Source organism: Desmodus rotundus, chromosome 6 (assembly GCF_022682495.2).
Source record: "Desmodus rotundus isolate HL8 chromosome 6, HLdesRot8A.1, whole genome shotgun sequence".
NCBI lineage: Eukaryota > Metazoa > Chordata > Mammalia > Chiroptera > Phyllostomidae > Desmodus > Desmodus rotundus.
In genome coordinates this window covers 136,313,327-136,332,487 of record NC_071392.1, presented here as the reverse complement: position 1 = coordinate 136,332,487, position 19,161 = coordinate 136,313,327, and the positions used below count along the sequence as shown (strand labels likewise).

Here is a 19,161-nt window from a genome sequence, read left to right as displayed (position 1 = left end):
GTGAGTGTGTGTATGTGAAAAAATGGGGATGGGAAGGTGACTTTCATTTGTCTGGAATAGTGTCTTCTTAAAGGAGCTGAATGTTAAGTTCTAGTCAGGACACCTATAGGAATCTTAGCCTGCACAGGTAGCCTATATTTGTCAAGACCAGAAGTAGGACTGAGTCATTACAGAAAAGAATGAAGACTAACATGGAACAAGCTTTTTACTTATTACATGGGAAAATCCTGACCCAAGGATCAATACCCCATTGTAGAACAGCAGAGCAATGCTTTACCCTTCCATCCCAGAGCCTAGTAACAACCTGGCACAGGCCTGATGTCAAGGGCAGTACAGGTACAAGAGCAGTACTTCTAGTTGAGATTCGTGGTGGAGAGTCTTCTACCATATTTAACTCCTCTTCTGCAAAACTCTCATACCTTGGTCCCACTTAGCTCACCAATAAAGAGACCTTGGGCCTGCTTGAGGAATAGTTCTCAGCAAAAGTGGAAACAATTGAGATTCATCTTTCCTAAGCAGAAACCAGTATGATGCACAGGGGAGGGCTCCTTGTGCCCACATCTTTAGGTCTCAGGACAGAGGAAGACTGTCCCTCTTCTGCTTGTCACCACAGTCTCCATTCTGCAGCCTGAAGAAGGGCTTGAGGTGGATGATTTATTACCACACCAACATAGTGGTTTTCCATCTGGTGTATTTTATTCTTAACACAACACCAGACAGTGTGAGCTGCAATAAGATCACAAATGGACATCAAAAGCTGATGAAGTAAGTTACTTCATAAGCCACTGTTTTAAGCACTTTATATGTATAAAACATTAAAGAGTTCTGTCTGGCTCTCCAGGTCTGGTTTAATGTGAATGCAGCAGCTCAATGGTGCCTTATCTCCTCCAGAGTCTCAAGGATCCTGGCTAACTCATTTCCCATATTTCCTTTCTGTAAAAGCAATGAATTCACATACAAAATTTGTTCAAGGGCTATATTACTAAATTGAGTATATGTATGTATATAGACACACACACACATATTTCATTTCTATAAGAGCAATGAATTCATATACAAAATTTGTTCAAGGGCTATATTAGTAAATTGAGTGTATATACACACACATACACACATATAATTTATGTGGAGATAATTTTCAGTCCATTTTCCAGGCACATGTATCAATGATTATTTATTGTGTAACAAACCACCCCAAAAGTTAGTGGATTATAATGGCAGTTATTTTATTTATTCATAATTCTCTGAGTCAGCAGGTGGGGCTGAGCTAGGCTACTCTGTTCTTGGAAGATCTTTCCTGGGGTCACTTATGAGGCTCCAGTCACTATGAGTTCCATTGTGGTTGAAGAGTACAAGGCAGCTTCACTGATACATCTGGTGGTTATCAGAAGCTGTTGGTTGAATCACATATTAGCCTGGGCTCATTCACAAGGTGGTGGACAAGGTCCAAAATAGCAAGTTTAAGTGTACAAGTCCTCATGAAGCATGGGTTCGAAACTGGCACATTTCCATTCAAACTTCACTGTGTTGGTTAAAGTCATCATGGGGTCAGTCCAAACTCAAGGTGGAGGCATTGGTGAAATGGACTTCTATTCTTGATGGGAACTCCAGGGAAGCTACAAGGAACTTACTGTGAACTATACTAGTAAGAAAAAGAACATAGAAACTATCAATAAGAGCCAGCAGGAAATGAGGAATACAACTGAAATGAAGAACACAGTAGAAGGAATTAAAATCAGGCTATGTGAAGCAGAGGAATGAATCAGTGTGCTGAAGGACAAGTCGGAAAATAATTCCCAGAAGGAATAACAGAACAAAAACAGACTCAAAAAGAATGAAGAGGGTTTAGGAGAGCAGCAGGACAAAATGAAATATAATAATATGCATATTATAGGGATACCAGAAGAAGAAGAGGAGCAAGGGATAGAAATCCTCTTGGAAAAAGTTATGACAGAAAACTTTCCTAAGTTGATGAGAGAAAAAGTCACACAAGACCAGGAAGCACCAAGGGTCCCAATCAAGATGAACCCAAAAAGGCCCACTCCAAGACACATCATAATAAAAATGGTAAAATTCAAAGAAAAGAGACAATCTTAAAGGCAACAAGAGAAGAAAAGCTAGTAACCTACAAGGGAGCTCTGTTAAGGATATCAGCTGATTTCACAACAAAAACTTTATAAGTCAGAAGGGAATGGCAAACAATATTTCCAAGTAATGAAAAGCAAAGGCCTGCAACCAAGACTACTCTCCACAGCAAGGCTCTAATTTAAAATGGAAGGTGAAATAAGAGTTTCCAAACCTCCCCCTGCCAAAAGGCTAAAAGAATACATCACCAAACCAGCACTACAATAGATGCTAAAGGGACTGCTTTAAGATGAAGAAAAAGAGAGAGAGTGGAACACAGGGACAAAGGGAAAAAATGGCAAAGAATAAGTACCTATAATAATAACCTTAAATGTAAATGGATTAAATACTCCAATCAAAAGACACAAGGAGCTGAAAGGATAAGAAAACGTGACCCGCATAGATGCTGTCTAAAAAAGACCCACTCCAGAACAAAAGATCCAAATAGACTGAAAGTGAAGGGATGGAAAAAAATATTCTAAGCAAACAGACATGGAAAAAATTCAGAGTAGCAATACTTATATCAGACAAAATAGATTTCAAAACAAAGCCGTAACTCACAGGTGGCAAACACAAGGCCCACGGGCCAAATCCAGCCATCTACCTTGTTTTATCTGGCCCACCACCTTGTTTCTACTCAGCAGCATCACCGAGCCCTCGTTTAACTGTTAAAGAGGAGTTACATTTATAGTGTCCTAAAATTACATTTGGCCATTTGAAGGCAACCGTGAGGCTGATATGGCCTCTGGTGAAAATGCGTTTGACACCCCTGCCATTAATAGAGACAATGAAGGACACTTCACAATAATTAAGGGAATAATTCACCAATAAGATATAATCCTGGATAGGCGGGAAGATGGCACGATAGGTGGGAGCAGAGTCCACTTTCCCTCAACACCAGTGAAACACCTAGCTGGTCTGAGGAGCAGAGCGAACAGCCAACGGTATTCCAGCATATATGAAGGTCGGAGACCAAAGATAGAGGACATTGAAAGATCTGACAGTAAGAAGAGTGCTTAAGGACAATAAGGTGCCTGGGACCAGGGCAGGGACCAGGGCGGCTGAAGCCCGGGCCCAGGTGCAGGGTCTGCTGCAGGATTCTTGGGAGAGAGCCAGGCTGGGCTGTGTGAGCAGCCAGGTGCTTGTTTGGACCAGGGGGGCTTGAATGGGAAGAATTTCTCAAAAAGAAAAATAAAATAGAGGCACTCAGCGGCTAGTTAGAGAACTCTTCGCAGCAGCCATGGCCTCTGGCGCCCCTCCCACCTCAGCCCCTGGACTGTGAACGCAGGATAAGCAGCCCCAGCTCTCACCTGAAACCCGGTTGCACGCACCCAGATTAGCAGACTGGGGGCCCACACCTGAAACCCCGGCTGGCTGCCCACACCTAAAACACTGGTAGGGGGCCCACAACTGAAACCCGGAGCAGAGGCTAGCTGCCCCACCCACAGGCCCAAAGCAGCAGATTGGCTGCTCAACAGCCTGGCTGCCTGCCAGGGACCACATCTAAAAGCACTGGTTCTGAACAACTACTACCTGGCCACTGTGCACAGAGCCCTGCAGGGCCTACTGGCTCTCTAGGAGGAAGGCAGAACACCCAGCAGAGGGGAGCTGTAGGGCTAGGGGAGACAGCATTCCCCAGAAAGACTTGACCCAGTAGGGGGCTGAACTACCCCATAGCAGCACCCAGAGCTCCTAGCATCTAATACAGCAAAGAGCAAGAAGGGGGAGTGTGAGTTGCCCCTAATTGGTGCAACTCAAGGACAGCACAGCTGGTGAACTAAAGGCCTAGTGGGGAGCAGAAGGATCCTGAGGAACAGGACTGGAGGCTGAACAAGAGTGAAGAGTGTGGCTCAGGAAGGGAGAAAAGTGAAACCAATCCTTCCACCCATCTCCTCCCATTCCACAGACAGAAAGACCAGCAGAACTAACCTGACCAGTTTAAAGCCAACAGAAGACTTTTTTTTTTCTTTCCTCCTTTCCCCCTGAATTCCTTCTTCCTTTCTCTCCTTCTTTCTTTTTTTATTCCTTCTTCCTTCCATCCTTTACCTTTTTTATTCCTTCTTCCTGCCTTCTTTTATTTATTCTTCTGTTTTAATTTTTGTTAAAATTCCTTCTTATCTTGCCTCTGATCTTTCTTTATTCCTTCTTCCTTCCTTCCTTTCCTTTTCTATTCCCTTTTTCCCTCCTTCCCTTCTTCGTTTTTCTTCTCCCACCGCTTTCTCTTTTTCCCACAGGTGAGAAAATAAAACCTGGAGTGCTGAAAAGACCAGAGTTAGACCGTGTTACACATATAAACGTCAGCTCAAGATCAGTGAGTACAGGGGATTAAGGAGACAGCACCACTGAATCCCATTGGCATTCTACCACAGAAGTTCATACCACAAACCCAGGGAGTCAGAATAGATCAATTTAAGAAGCAGAGGCTAACAAAAAGAGTCTCACAAACAATGGGAAGACAAAGAAAAAATCCCCAAATGAAAGGAAAGCAGGAAGCCTCAGAAAAATGCTAACTGAAAATGAGGCAACTCAACTATCAGATATTGAATTCAAAGAAATGGTTATCAGGAAGCTCACTGAGCTCATTGGGCCCACAGAGAACTACCAGAAACTACAGGGAAACTACAATGAACTCACTGAAAACTATATCAACATGAAAAACGAAATAGAAACTATCAAAAAGGGCCAAGAGGAAATGAAGAATACAATTTCTGAATTGAAGAACACAGTAGACGAATGAAAAGCAGACTTGATGAAGCAGAGGATCGGATCAGCGAGCAGGAGGACAAAGTAGAAAAACACACCCAGAAAGAGCAAGAACAGGAAAAGGGGCTCAGAAAGAATGAAGAGGCAATAAGGGAAATGCAGGACAACATGAAATGTAACAATATCCGTATAATAGGAATACCAGAAGGAGAAGAAGAAGAGCAAGTGCTAGAAGACCTGTTTGAAAAAGTAATGATGGAAAATTTCCCTAATCTGATGAGAGAAAAGGTCACCCAAATCCAGGAAACACAGAGAATCCCAAACAAGAGGAACCCAAAGAGGCCCACTGCAAGACACATCATAATTAAAATGGCACAATTCCAAGACAAAGAGAGGATCTTAAAGGCAGCAAGGGAGAAAGAGGAAGTAACATACAAGGGAGCCCCAATAAGGATAGCAACTGACTTCTCAAAGGAAACGCTCCAAGCCAGAAGAGAATGGCAAAAAATATTTCAAGTAATGAGAACCAGAGGCCTGCAACCAAGACTACTTTACCCAGCAAGGCTCTCAATCAAGATAGAAGGCCAAATAAAGAGTTTCCCAGACAAAAGAAGTCTAAAAGAATATACTTCCACCAAACCAGCTCTGCAAGAGATGCTAAAGGGACTGCTTTAAGGTAAGGAAGGAAAAGAGAAAGACAGAGGAACACAGGTAGGAAAAAATGGCAATGAATAACTACCTATCGATAATAACCTTAAATGTAAATGGGTTAAATGCTCCAATCAAAAGAAATAGAAGAGCTGAAGGGATAAGAAAACATGACCCACACTTATGCTGCCTACAAGAGACCCATCTTAGGACAAAAGACTTACACAGACTGAAAGTGAAGGGCTGGAAACAAGTTTTCCAAGCAAACGGACAGGAAAAAAAAGCAGGGGTAGCAATACTCATATCAGACAAAATAGACTTCCAAAGAAAGCCATAAAGAGAGACCCAAAAGATCACTTCACAAAACTCAAAGGAAGAATCCACCAAGAAGACATAAATATTGTAAATATAAATGCACCCAACATAGGAGCACCCAAATACATAAAGAAAATCTTGGAGGACTTGAAGAAAGATATTGACAGCAACACAATTATAGTAGGGGACTTTAACACCCCACTGTCAAAGATGGACAGGTCTTGCAAACAAAATATCATCAAGGATATTGTGTCACTTAACAACACCCTAGAGGAAATGGACTTAACTGATATATATAGAGCTTTTCATCCCAAAGAAGCAAAATACACATTCTTTTCAAGTGTCCATGGAACTTTTTCAAAGATAGACCACATGATAGGACACAAAGCAAGCCTCAACAAATTGAAGAAAAGTGAAATCATATCAAGCATTTTCTCTGGCCACAAGGGACTGAAACTAGAAACCAACCCCAAAGGAAAAAACGCAAAACACTGAAAATCATGGAGACTGAATAGCATGCTATTAAACAATGAATGGGTCAAGCGAGATTAGGGAAGAAATCAAAAACTTTCTGGAAACAAATGAAAATGAACTCACAACAACCCAAAACCTATGGGACACAGCAAAGGCAGTCCTGAGAGGGAAGTTCATAGCAATACAGGCCTACCTTAAAAAGATAGAAACATTTCATACAAACAACCTAACCCTACGCCTACAAGAACTGGAGGAACAACAACAAAGAGAGCCCAGAGCAAGCAGAAGGAAGGAAATAACCAAGATCAGAGCACAGTTAAATGACATAGAGACTAAAAGCACAATTCTAAGGATATGAATCCAGGAGCAAGTTCTTTGAAAAGATAAACAAAATCGACAAGCCTTTAAGTAGGCTCATCAAGAAAAAAAAGAGAGAGGATCCAAATAGACACTATTAGAAATGAAAGAGGAGAGATTACAACTGATACCACAGAAATACAAAGGATTGTAAGAAATTACTACGAAGAACTGTATGCTAAGAAATTTGAAAGCCTAGGTGAAATGGACACATTTCTAGAAAAATATAATCGTCCAAAACCGAATGAAGAAGAAGCAGAAAACCTGAACAGACCAATAACAGCAGATGAAATTGAAGCAGTCATCAAAAAACTCTCAACACACAAAAGCCCTGAACCAGAAGATTTCACAGGAGAATTCTCAAAGCATTTAAGGAAGAGCTAACCCCTATCCTTCACAGACTATTCAAAAAAATCCCAACTGATGGAAGACTCCCAAACTCTTTTTATGAAGCCAGCATCATCCTAATCCCAAAACCAGATAAAGACACAATGAAGAAAGAAAACTTCAGGCCACATCGCTGATGAACATAGACGCTAAAATATTCAACAAAATATTGGCAAACCGCATCCAGCAATACATTAAAAAGATCATACTTCATGGCCAAGTAGGATTCATTCCAGGGATGCAAGGATGGTATAATATTCACAAATCAATAAACATAATACATCACATCAACAACAGAAAAGACAAAAATTACATGATCATATCAATAGATGTGGAAAAAGCATTTGATAAGATATAGCTCCCATTTATGATAAAAAACTCAGCAAAGTGGGAATAGAGGGAGCATTCCTCAACATAATAAAGGCCATTTATGAGAGACCTACAGCCAACACCATACTCAATGGACGAAAACTTAGATCTTTCCCACTAAGATCAGGAAGAAGACAAGGATGCCCTCTCTCACCACTCCTATTCAACGTAGTATTGGAAGTCCTAGTCATAGCAATCAGACAAGAAAAATAAATAAAAGGCATCCAAATTGGAAAGGAGGAAAGGAAACTGTGACTGTTTGCAGATGACATGATAGTCTACATGGAAAATCCTATAGACTCCACCAAAAAACTACTCGACCTAATAAACGAATTTGGCAAAACAGCTGGGTACAAAGTCAATACTCAGAAATCAAAGGCATTCCTGTATACCAACAATGAAACTGCAGAAACACAAATCAGGAAAAAAATCCCATTTGATATAGCAACAAGAAAAATAAAGTCTCTAGGAATAAACCTAACCAAGGAGGTAAAAGACCTATCCTCAGAAAACTACACAACACTGAAGAAAGAAATTAAGGAAGACACAAACAAATGGAAGCATGTACCATGCTCATGGATTGGAAGAATTAACGTCATCAAAATGGCCATACTACCCAAAGCACTTTATAGATTCAATGCAATCCCTATTAAAGTACCCATGACATATTTCACAGATAGAGAACAAACACTTCAGAAATTCATATGGAACCATAAACAACCCCGAATAGCTGCAGCAATTTTGAGAAAGAAGAACAAAGCAGGAGGGATCACAATGCCTGATATCAAACTGTATTCCAAGGCCACTGTAATAAAAACAGTCTGGTACTGGCATAAAAACATGCACAGAGACCAATGTAACAGAACAGAGAGCCCAGAAATAAACTCAAGTCATTACGGTCAATTAATATTTGACAAAGGAGGCAGGAACATAAAATGGAGCAAAAACCACCTCTTCAACAGATGGTGTTGGGAGATCTGGACAGCTACGTGCAAAAAAATGAAACTCGATCACCAACTTACGCCATACAGAAAAATAAACTTAAGATGGATAAAAGACTTAAATATAAGTCGTAACACCATAAAAGTCCTAGAGGAAAGAATTGGCAGGAAAATCTCAGACATTCCACGCAGCAACATCCTCACAGACATGTCCCCTAAAGCAAGGGACATAAAGGAAAGAATAAACAAATGGGACCTCATCGAAATAAAAAGCTTCTGCATGGCTAAAGAAAACAGCACCAAATTATAAAGAGAACCAACAGTATGGGAAAACATATTTGCCAACGATACCTCAGACAAGGGCCTGATCTCCAAAATATATAAAGAACTCACATGACTCCACTCCAGGAAGAGAAACAACCCAATTAAAAAATGGGCAAAGGACTTGAACAGACGCTTCTCCAAGGAAGACATACAGAGGGCCCAGAGACATATGAAAAGATGCTCAGCATCACTAGCCACAGGGACATGCAAATTAAAACCACAATGAAGTACCATCTCACACCAGTCAGAGTGGCCAACATAAACAAATCCACAAACAAATGTTGGAGAGGATGCAGAGAAAAGGGAACCCTAGTGCACTGTTGGTGGGAATGCAGACTGATGAGGCCACTGTGGAAAACAGTATGGAATTTCCTCAGAAAACTAAAAATGGAACTGCCCTTTTACCCAGCAATTCCGCTGCTGGGATTATACCCTAAGAACCCTGAAACACCAATCCAAAAGAACCTGTGCACCCCAATGTTCATAGCAGCACAATTTACAATAGCCAAGTACTGGAAGCAACCGAAGTGCCCATCAGCAAACGAGTGGATCCAAAAACTATGGTATATTTACACAATGGAATTCTACGCAGTAGAGAGAAAGAAGGGGCTTATACCCTTTGCAACAGCATAGATGGAACTGGAGAGCATTATGCTAAGTGAAATAAGCCAGACAGTGAGGGACAAATATCATATGATCTCACCTTTAACTGGAACATGATAAATAGAAAAAAATAAAGAAGGAAACAAAATATAACAAGAGACTTTGAAGTTAAGAACAATCTAACAATGGACAGGGGGGAGTGGGGAGGGGACAGTGAGGAGAGGGGATTACAGGAACTACTATAAAGGACACATGGACAAAATCAAGGGGGAGGATGGATGTTGGGGAGGGAGGTGGGTTCAGCTGGGGTGGGGTGGAGGGAATGGGAGAAAAGGCACACAACTGTAATTGAATAACAATAAAAAATTAAAAATAAAAGATATCAGCCCGATGGTGAGGGACAAATACCATATATGATCTCACCATTAACTGGAACATAATAAATAGAAGAAAAAAGGAAACAAAATATAACCGGAGACATTGCAGTTAAGAACAATCTAACAATGTGCATGGGGGAGTGGGGAGGGGACAGTGAGGAGAGGGGATGACAGGAACTACTATAAAGGACACATGGATAAAATCAAGGGGGAGAGTGGAGGTGGGGGAGGGAAGGGGGTTCAGCTGGGGTCGGGTGGAGGGATAGGGAGAAAAGGCACACAACTGTAATTGAATAACAATACAAAATTAAAATTAAAAAATAATAATAAAAAATCAAAATAAATAAAAAAGAAAGATAGTAAACTTCTAATAACTTTAGTTAATCCTCAGAAGTATGTTTTTAATCAAAGATTATGGTGTTTGTTGTTAAGAAAAGAATTTAATTAAAGATAGTGAAATACAGTGGAAATTCCGAGTGCTATTTAAATCCCCCCCAAAAAACAAGATATAATCCTTGAAAACACACAAATACCCAACATAGGAACAACCAAAAATATAAGGAAAATCTTCGAGGACTTCAAGAAAGATATCAACAGAAACAGACTCATAGAAGGGGGATTTAACTCCCCATTTTCAACAATGGGTAGATTCCACACAAAGAATCAGCAAGGATATTGTGGCATTGAAGAACACTCTATACCATATGGACTTAATTGTTGTATACAGAACCTTTCACACCAAAGAAACAGAACACACATTCTTTTCAAATGAACATTGAATGTTTTCAAAGATAGACAACATGGTAGGACACAAAAGAAGTCTCAACAAATTCAAGAAAATTGAAATCATATCAAGATCTCTCAGATCACCATGTCTTAAAATTAGAAGTCAACCTCAAGGAAAACACAAAAACATTCAAATTCATGAAGACTGAATATCATACTATTAAATAATGAACGGCTTGAAAATGAGATCAAGGAAGAAATAAAAAAGTTTCTGGAAACTAATGAAAGTTATCACACAACAGCCCAAAACCTGTGGGACATAGTGAAGGCTGTCCTGAGAGGGAATTTTAAAGCAATACAGGTCTACCTAAAAAAGGCAAAATAATTTCAAATAAACAACCTAACCCAACATCTACAAGAACTAGGGTAACAATAAAAACCAAAGCTCAGAGTGAGTAGAAGGAAGGAAATAACCAAGATCAGATCAGAATTAAATGACATCGAGACTAAAAAACATTTCAAAGAATCAATAACTCCAGGAACTGGTTAGCTGAAGAGATAAACAAACTTGACAAACCTTTAATGGACTCATCATGAAAAAAAGAGAGAGAACCAAATAAATCAAATCAGAAACGAAAGGGGAGAAATTACAACCAACACTACAGAAATACAAAGGACTGTAAGAGATTACTACAAACAATGATATGCCACAATATTTGAAAACCCCCGTGAAATGGAGAAATTTCTAGAAATATACAATCTTCCAAAACTGAACCAAGAAGCAGAAAGCCAAAGCAGTCCAATAACAGCTACTGAAACTGAAGCAGTAATCAAAAGACTCCTGGCACATAAAAGCCCTGGACTGGACAGCTTCACAGGCAAATTTTACCAAACATTTAGGGAAAAGTTAACTCCTACCCTTCTTAAATTACTTCAGAAAATTCAAGAAGAAGGAAGACTCCCAAACTCTTTTTATGAGGCCAGTATTATCCTAATTCCAAAACCAGGTAAAGACACAACAAAGAAAGGAGACTATGGGCCAATATCACTGAGGAACACAGATGCTAAATCCTCAAAAAATATTGGCAAACTACTTCCAGCAATACATTAATAAGATCATACAGCATGATCAAGTGAGATTCATCAAGGGATGCAAGGATGGCACAATATTCACAAATCAATAAATGTCATAAACCACATAAACAAAATGAAAGGCAAAAACCACATGATCATCTTAATAGATGCTGAAAACGCATTTGATAAAACACAGCACTCACTCATGATAAAATCCCTCAGCAAAGTGGGAATAGAAAGATCATACCTCAACATAATAAAGGTGATATATAAGAAACCTACAACCAACATCATACTCAATGGGAAAAAACTAAAAGCTTTCCCACTAGTATCAGAAACAAGACAAGGGTGTCTGCATTCGCCACTTTTATTCAACATAGTATTAGAAGTTCTAGCCTCTGTGATCAGACAAGAAAAAGAAATAAAAGCATCCAAATTGGAAAGGAGGTAGTAAAACTGTCATTTTTTGCAGATGACATGATAGTGTATATAGCAAACCCGATAGTCTCCACTAAAAAACTACTCAACCTAATAAGTGAATTTGGCTATATAGCATGATATGAAGTCAATATTCAGAAATCAAAGGCATTTTTGTACACTAACAATGAAATATCAGAAAGAGAAATCAGGAAAAAATACATTTACTATAGCAACAAGAAAATAAAGTACCTGTGAAAAAATGTAACCAAGGAGGTAAAAGACCTGTACTCAGAAAACTACAGAACCTTGAAGAAAGAAATTAAGGAAGACACAAACAAATAGAAGCATATACCATGTTTATGCATTAGAAAAATTAACATCATTAAAATGCCCATACTATGCAAAGCAATTAATATATTCAACACAATCCCTATTAAAATACCAATGACATACTTCACAGATTTAGAACAAACATTTCAAAAACTTACATGGAACCAAAAACCATCCCAAATAGCCTCAGCAATCATGAAAGGAGGGATCACAAAACCTGATATCAAACTATATCACAAGGCCACTATAATCAAAACAGTCTGGTACTGGCATGAGAACTGACATATATATCAGTGCAACAGAATAGAAAGCCCAGAAATAAATCCATGTCTTGATGGTCAATTAATATTTGATGAAGGGGGCAGAGGCATAAAATAGAGAAAAAATAGCCTCTTCAACAGATGGTGTTGGGAGAACTGGACAGCTATATGCAAAAAAAATGAAACTAGACCAACATCTTATACCATACAGCAGAATAAATTCAAAATGGAGAAAAGACTTAAACATAAGCCATGACACCATAAATGTCCTAGAAGAAAACATACATAGACAGTAAAATCTCAGACATACCACACAGGAATATTTCTGTCAATATATCCTCTAAGGCAAGGGAAATAAAAGAAAGAATAAACAAATAGGACTACATCAAGTTAAAAATCTTCACAGCAAAAGAAAACATCAGTAAAATGAAAAGGGAACCAACTGTATGAGAATATATATTTGCTAATGATATCCTGGACAAGAGTGTGATCTCCAAAATATATAAAGAACTCACATGACTCCACTCTGAAGACAAAAAACCCAATTAAAAAATGGGCTAAGAACTTGACCAGACACTTCTCCAAGGAGGACATACAGAGGGCCCATAGATATATGAAAGAATGCTCAGCATCACTAGCCATTAGAGAGATGTAAATTAAAACCACAATGACATACCACTTCACATCCATGAGAATGGTTATCATAAACAAATCAACAAAAAACAAGTGCTGGTGAGGTTGTGGAGAAAAGAGAATCCTAGTGCACTGTTGGTGGGAATGCAGACTGGTGAGGCCACTTTGGGAAACAGTATGGAATTTCCTGAGAAAAGTAAAAATGGAACTGCCGCTGCTGGGATTATACTCTAAGAACCCTGAAACACCAATCCAAAAGAACCTATGCACCCCAATGTTCGTAGCAGCACAATTTACAATAGCCAAGTACTGGAAGTAACCTAAGTGCCCATCAGCAAATGAGTGCATCCAAAAACTATGGTACATTTACACAATGGAATTCTATACAGCAGAGAGAAAGAAGGAGCTCCTACCCTTTGTGACAGCATAGATGGTTCTGGAGAGCGTTATGCTAAGTGAAATAAGCTGGGCAGTGAAATACCAATACATATGATCTTACCTATAAGTGTAACCTAATAAACAAAACAAAGAAACAAGCTCAATAGAACCAAAGGCATGGAAACAAGGATCAGAATGACAGGGACCAGAGGGGAGGGGGTAGGATAAGGGGGAAAGATGGGGAAGGGTCTAATCAACAAACAGGTGTAAATGACCCATGGGCATGGACAACTAGGTGGGGATTGACTGTGGGAGGGGGTGTTGGTGGGGCAGGGGAGAGCAAAGGGATAATTGGACCAAATACACACACACACACCATATTAAAAAAGTTTAATCGTGTTAAAGCTATTGCTCTTAAATAAGCCTTTCTTCTACATCCCCTCTAAACCCAGCTGACATGAATGTCTACATCAGTCAGGCACATTCCTACAAGAGAATGCATACCTTCATGAAGATACACACACTGTCCTTATTCTGACTGTTGCCAACAAGGAGTTGTAGGATACAGGTACAATGAAGGGATTGAGCTGATTTATTTTCTGTTCTCAGAGAGCCATAGGGAGGCAAAGCAAACATTCCATTAAAATGCACTAAAATTTCTCAATCCAGAGTCTTTCCTAATTTAAAAAACTGTGACAGCCATAGTCCCCCCCCCCCCCAAATCCTGGAATGAATATGGGTGAAAAGAAAGTGATTGCTTGGCAGAGGAGGATATAAGGGGATGAAATAGTAATGGGAAAAATACAACAAAGATGAAATCAAAATAAAATAAAATAAAATTTTAGGAAGAAAAATAAAAAAGAAATAGCTCAGAAAAGTTAAGTGATCTAAGATCATTTAACAAGCAAGCAGTAGAGCTGAGAGTTTGAAAACTGTCTTCTCACAGGCACTCTAGAAAATACCATGGGGAGGAGAGGCAGGCAAGCATAGACATGAGAAAATCACAAATGTCTCTTCCCCACTACTCCCTCTCTCCCTACCCCCCACCCCAGCTAAAATCTAGTATATTGCCTGAAGGGACAACTAGGGCACTGGAATTGTAGCCTGATGCCTGAGAGTTACTGCAGCTTTTCTTTATAACACATGTTTACGAACTCTCAGGAGTAATTTGAAATGTCTACATATATTGCACAGACAATGTTGAACAATCACATTTGTTAAAACCACCTATGCAACATTCCAATTCTGGTGACATGGACAGGAAATTGGTCAGCCTATCTTTAATGTTTTGAATATTTAATGTTTGAATATCTTTAATGTTTTGCTTTTTTGACACGTTGACCCAATGTTTGCAGTGTAATATGCTACAGTGTAATATCACTTCATATCATCATGTTCCCACAAAAGGGCCTTGTGACTTTCCATTGAAAGAACAACAGACTGTTTTGATACTCTGTCTCACTGCTTTGCCACTGCTGGTGAATGAACACCTCATCCTTCAATCTTTGACATTTTCTCCCACTCATTGAAATAATTTTATTTGTAAATTAAAATCTGTTCAAACTACAGGTCACGATCTGTTCATGTTAGACATGAGAATCTCCAATGTGCATGGGGACCGTGCAAAGGAAAAAGTCAGGGGTTCAGGGACATGCTGGTGTCATGGAAAGATAAGGTTTTATTTGGGGAGAGGAAGACATAAAAGTGTTAAATAATAGGATGGTTATTCATATTACAAAAGGTTAGGTAAGGATGCCTTTAAATAGTGCACCTTATAACGGTATTCAGAAGTCTGGCTGAATCCTCCAAGAACGTCATTGACAATTTTTAGAAACAGCTTTTATATAAATGAAGGTGCAGAGGTGTTCAGGGTGAAAGGGGGCCATGTAGGTGTGTGAGTGTAGGGGCCACCTTTTCACTGTCTCTGGAGGCCGTTTCCATGCTATTTTCCATCCAACAGAAACTACATCTGAAATCCTATTTGAGTGAGTAGAGTCTCTGTAGAGGGTAAGGTGACCAGTGTGATGACCAAATGTTTTCCTATTGAGAGATGAAATATTTAGTTCTCTTCATAAACCTCAGAATAGCATTGACAAGTGTCTTTGATAAAAAAAATTACATAAGAACATATCTTTTTATTCTCTTAGTAATAATTTCCGGGGTGTGGGGGGGAGGAAGAGATTTAATGAGAAAAGTGAATTGAGTCCAGAGTATCACTAATATGTCATATTAAATGTGGAAGAAATTAATTGCTTATTATTATGAAATTGTTTTTAAAGTTTTTACCAAAAAATGGTTATTTTGCCCATGATATTTCAACTAGATTCTTGTGTATCCACTGCACATCAAAAGGCATATGCCAAATCTATATTGTGACAAATGTCTATTTTTCTCAGGATCTAGATTTCCCCTTCTTTCAGTTCCCCTCTTCAGGCCTCAAGGAATGTTTGCAGGTGTTTTTTTCAATGCCAAAATGGAAAGGAGGGTGTACCTTCATTTTTATTTTAACATCACCTATGTTCTAATGGAATCATTTAAATCAGGCATGCAGTCATTTCTGTTAGATAAAAATGAAACATCATCAGCTGGAGATACATGAGGATGCATTTGGAGGTGAAATAAGCTTGCAAGGAACATGAAATCCTTCACCCACATGGCCTCCAGAATTCTGAGAAGGGGCAGTAAACAAGGGAGAAGGGCAAAAGGTTAATGAATTTGGTGGTGGGATGAGGGGAATACTGGAAGTTCAATGTATCATTCCCTCCACCTTTCTGTAGCATTGAAATTTTCCATTAAAAAAAAAACCTTGAAACAGATTTCTCAATTTTTTTGCTTTATTTAACAAGGCCCTCTTGATTATGACTATTCCCTTTCCGTGCAGTAGGTGGGGGCTTGGTGGGAGAGGGCCCTAGATCAGCTACAAATCAACATTTGCTTCTTGCAAAGGTGCCAGAGGGTGTTAGAGGAAGAGAGGAAGAGCCCTTTCTCACACATCCCACAGGCCACGTACCTGTGGTCTCATCTCCAGAAAGAAATTCCACACACCTGCAAGACACACAGTATGCAATAATTCATCCGAAAATTCAGCTCCAGCTACTTCCTGTCCTAGCCAGAAAAGACATCAGACTGTCTGCAGCCGCTCTGGGGGCTCACTTTCACTTTGGCTGCTGTGAGAATTTTCGGAGTCAGACCTCTCTGGGAAGACCACATTCCTGCACCTAGGGACTTTGCCCAGGCAATCGCACCTCAGCAAGGAAAAGTTGGCTAGCTCTTTCCGGTTTGTTACCAAGATGCTAACCCTACAGGCTGCAGGTCTGTGCAGCACGTCTCTCTTTGGGCTCTGACCAAACAGTAGGAGCGGGGCGGGCAGATACACAAACACGCGTACACTTCCCAACCGCTGAACTGGATTCTAACTAGAAAACAGAGTCATGCACCCCCTAATCCCCAAGTCGTCAGCCAAGCCCTCAGCCAGTGTTTGCTGCAATAAACATAGGAACGCGGCCAGGAAAGGCGCAGACAGCGAGTGCGGGCCAGTTGGATGCGCCAGCGCATCTGACGTCGCAGAAGGGCTCCTCGCACCTGAAGTCTGGATGTCAGGAATCCAAACCCCGGCCCGATGAAAATGAAATGCGATCAGAGGAGCCCTTCTTCTAGTCTTTCAGAAAAGCCAAGCTGCTACACTGGCAGCCTCCTCAAGGCAAGGCTGCGATCGCCAGTTCTACTGGGATCTTGAAAAAGAAACACGGAGATCAAAGCCCCTTTCCTAAGGAGAGTGCCCACTCTGCCGGTAATCCATTCCTGTCTCTGGTGCTTGGAAAGCGCACGCGAAGAGGCAAAAATTATACCTAGGGAAATCGAGACTAGAACTTGAACCCAAGAAGCACATCCACTCGCTTCCCTCTCCGCGCCTGGGCTGGTGGCTATCAGGACTGCGGGCTGTCGCGGCTGCCAGGGAGCAGACAGCTCACGGATTCCGGTCCTGCTCTTCCCCCGCTGGGAAGGGCTCCAGGAGTCCCCGCCTCCGTTCAGGGAGCCTGTTGGGAGATCCCAAACAGAACGCACTTGAACCTTCGCCGCCTTCCACTCCGCTCTGTGAATCGAAGGCCTCTTTCCTTTCTGGTCCCACTTGGACCTTGGTCCCCGGCTCCCCGGCTCCCCACTAACCAGTCCCAGACAGTATCCTTTGGGTCGCTCCAGAGGGTCGCCAAACCTGCCTACGCATACCGAGCGCCCTGACAGCCTGGGCAGCCCCGTTTAGTTGGGCTCCTAGGTCTTGCGTTCTTTAGCTCCCACCGACTTTGCACAACAGCCCCTTCGCATCCCCTGGACGCCTGGGGTGGCGAGGGGCCAAGCTGCAGTCAGAGCTGACAGCACCCGGCCCCTTCCACCGCATCCTGTTCGCCTGCTCTGCTTTGTCCGCTTATCTGGCTACCCAGCTAGCTCCTCACGTGTCCCGCTGCCGCGACCACCCGGACTCACCACGGGCGCAGCACCGCCTAGTTTGCACGCTCTGAGGCGGAGCCAGGAATCCCTGCTTCGCAGGGCCCGCCTCCGGTGCCACCGGTACGCCCGTCCGCAGCCCCGCCACGCTCCAGCTGACCCCTCCACCACCAGCGCTGTGGGGGCTGTGGGACTTACCCCCGGGACAAGGTGACCCGGCGACTGCGCCCAGGCGGCAGCCCGAACGTCTCCGGGGCGAGCAAGCCTGACGGGAGCTGGGCAGTGCGGCGCCCGCCTTTGCTCCTCAGCTCCTTGACTCCTCTTCTCCTGACCCGCTCCGTTTTCCTCCGTGCCCCTCCCCCCCCACCCAACCCCACCGCACTCGCTGCGCTGCGCTCGCGGCCGGCGCCCGCAATTGCCCAGCTAGTACTGGAATGCCGGACTAGGGGCAACAGCGGGTGGCTGGGAGCTCCGGGTCTTCGCGAAGGGGCGGAGCCCGGCCCTCCGGTCCCAGCGAAAGGAAGGGGTGCGGGCGGACTCCAGCGGAGCGCGCCCAGCCGGCGGGTTGGGCAAGGAGCCCCCCGGGGCGTCCTTCTCGGCGTGCGCAGCCTGGCGATACGCGTGCAGGAGACAGCAGCCAGGGGATCCGGGGGAAGTTGGCAAGGAGGAGAAGGTGGAAGAGGGAACTGCCCTGCGCGAAGGTGGCCGCCAAATTTGCCCCAGGCAGACTGGGCCTCCGTGGGTGATCGCGGCTGTCAAGTAGCCCATGGCTGGTGTCTGGGAATGTGAAGGCTACAGAAGCTGGGGGAGGGGGCCACCGATAGGAACTCGGTGGACCGGGATTTGCCGCCTGGCTCCAGGAAGAGATGGCTCCTCTTGGTCCTAAAGGCCTCCCAAGGCTCAGATTTTGTTTGAGGTTCACAAAAGCCCGCTTTATAGGTCTGGTATCTGCTCAAGTCCCAACCAGCCAACCATCCAGGGGAAATCTGGCGTGGGTCCCAGATTCCAAGAGCTCCGCCCAACCCCAAACAGGTCTGTCGTCCTAGAATTGCTGGCCCGCCACAGTTAGAATTGAAAGGAAACTAGATTGGCTGCCAGAGGGAACGGGGGCTGGCACAATCATGGCCAGGGAAGTAGGTAGAGGGCAAACAGAGCCCAGGGAGGGCAAAATCCCAAAAGTCTGCTTTTCAAACGTCGTGTGTGTGTGTGTGTGGGGGGGGGGTTCGTTTTGGGTTTCATGAACTATGAATGAAAAATATACCATAAGGAGGTCAA

The 19,161-nt window shown here is 42.3% G+C and overlaps 1 protein-coding gene across 2 annotated transcripts in view; it reads right to left on the bottom strand.

Moving 5' to 3' along the window:
• SYNDIG1 (synapse differentiation inducing 1) overlaps positions 1–18,222 on the bottom strand; it is a 117,609-nt gene extending 99,387 nt beyond the window's left edge. Inside the window, exon 1 of one of the 2 annotated variants that reach the window (XM_024577116.3) lies at positions 18,085–18,222. The gene's annotated coding sequence lies outside the window, so the exon portion shown is untranslated. Of the gene's footprint in view, positions 1–17,925; positions 18,022–18,084 lie in introns of those variants that run through there. The other variant, XM_053927440.1, reaches the window with a different exon arrangement.
• Positions 18,223–19,161: the final 939 nt, after the last annotated feature.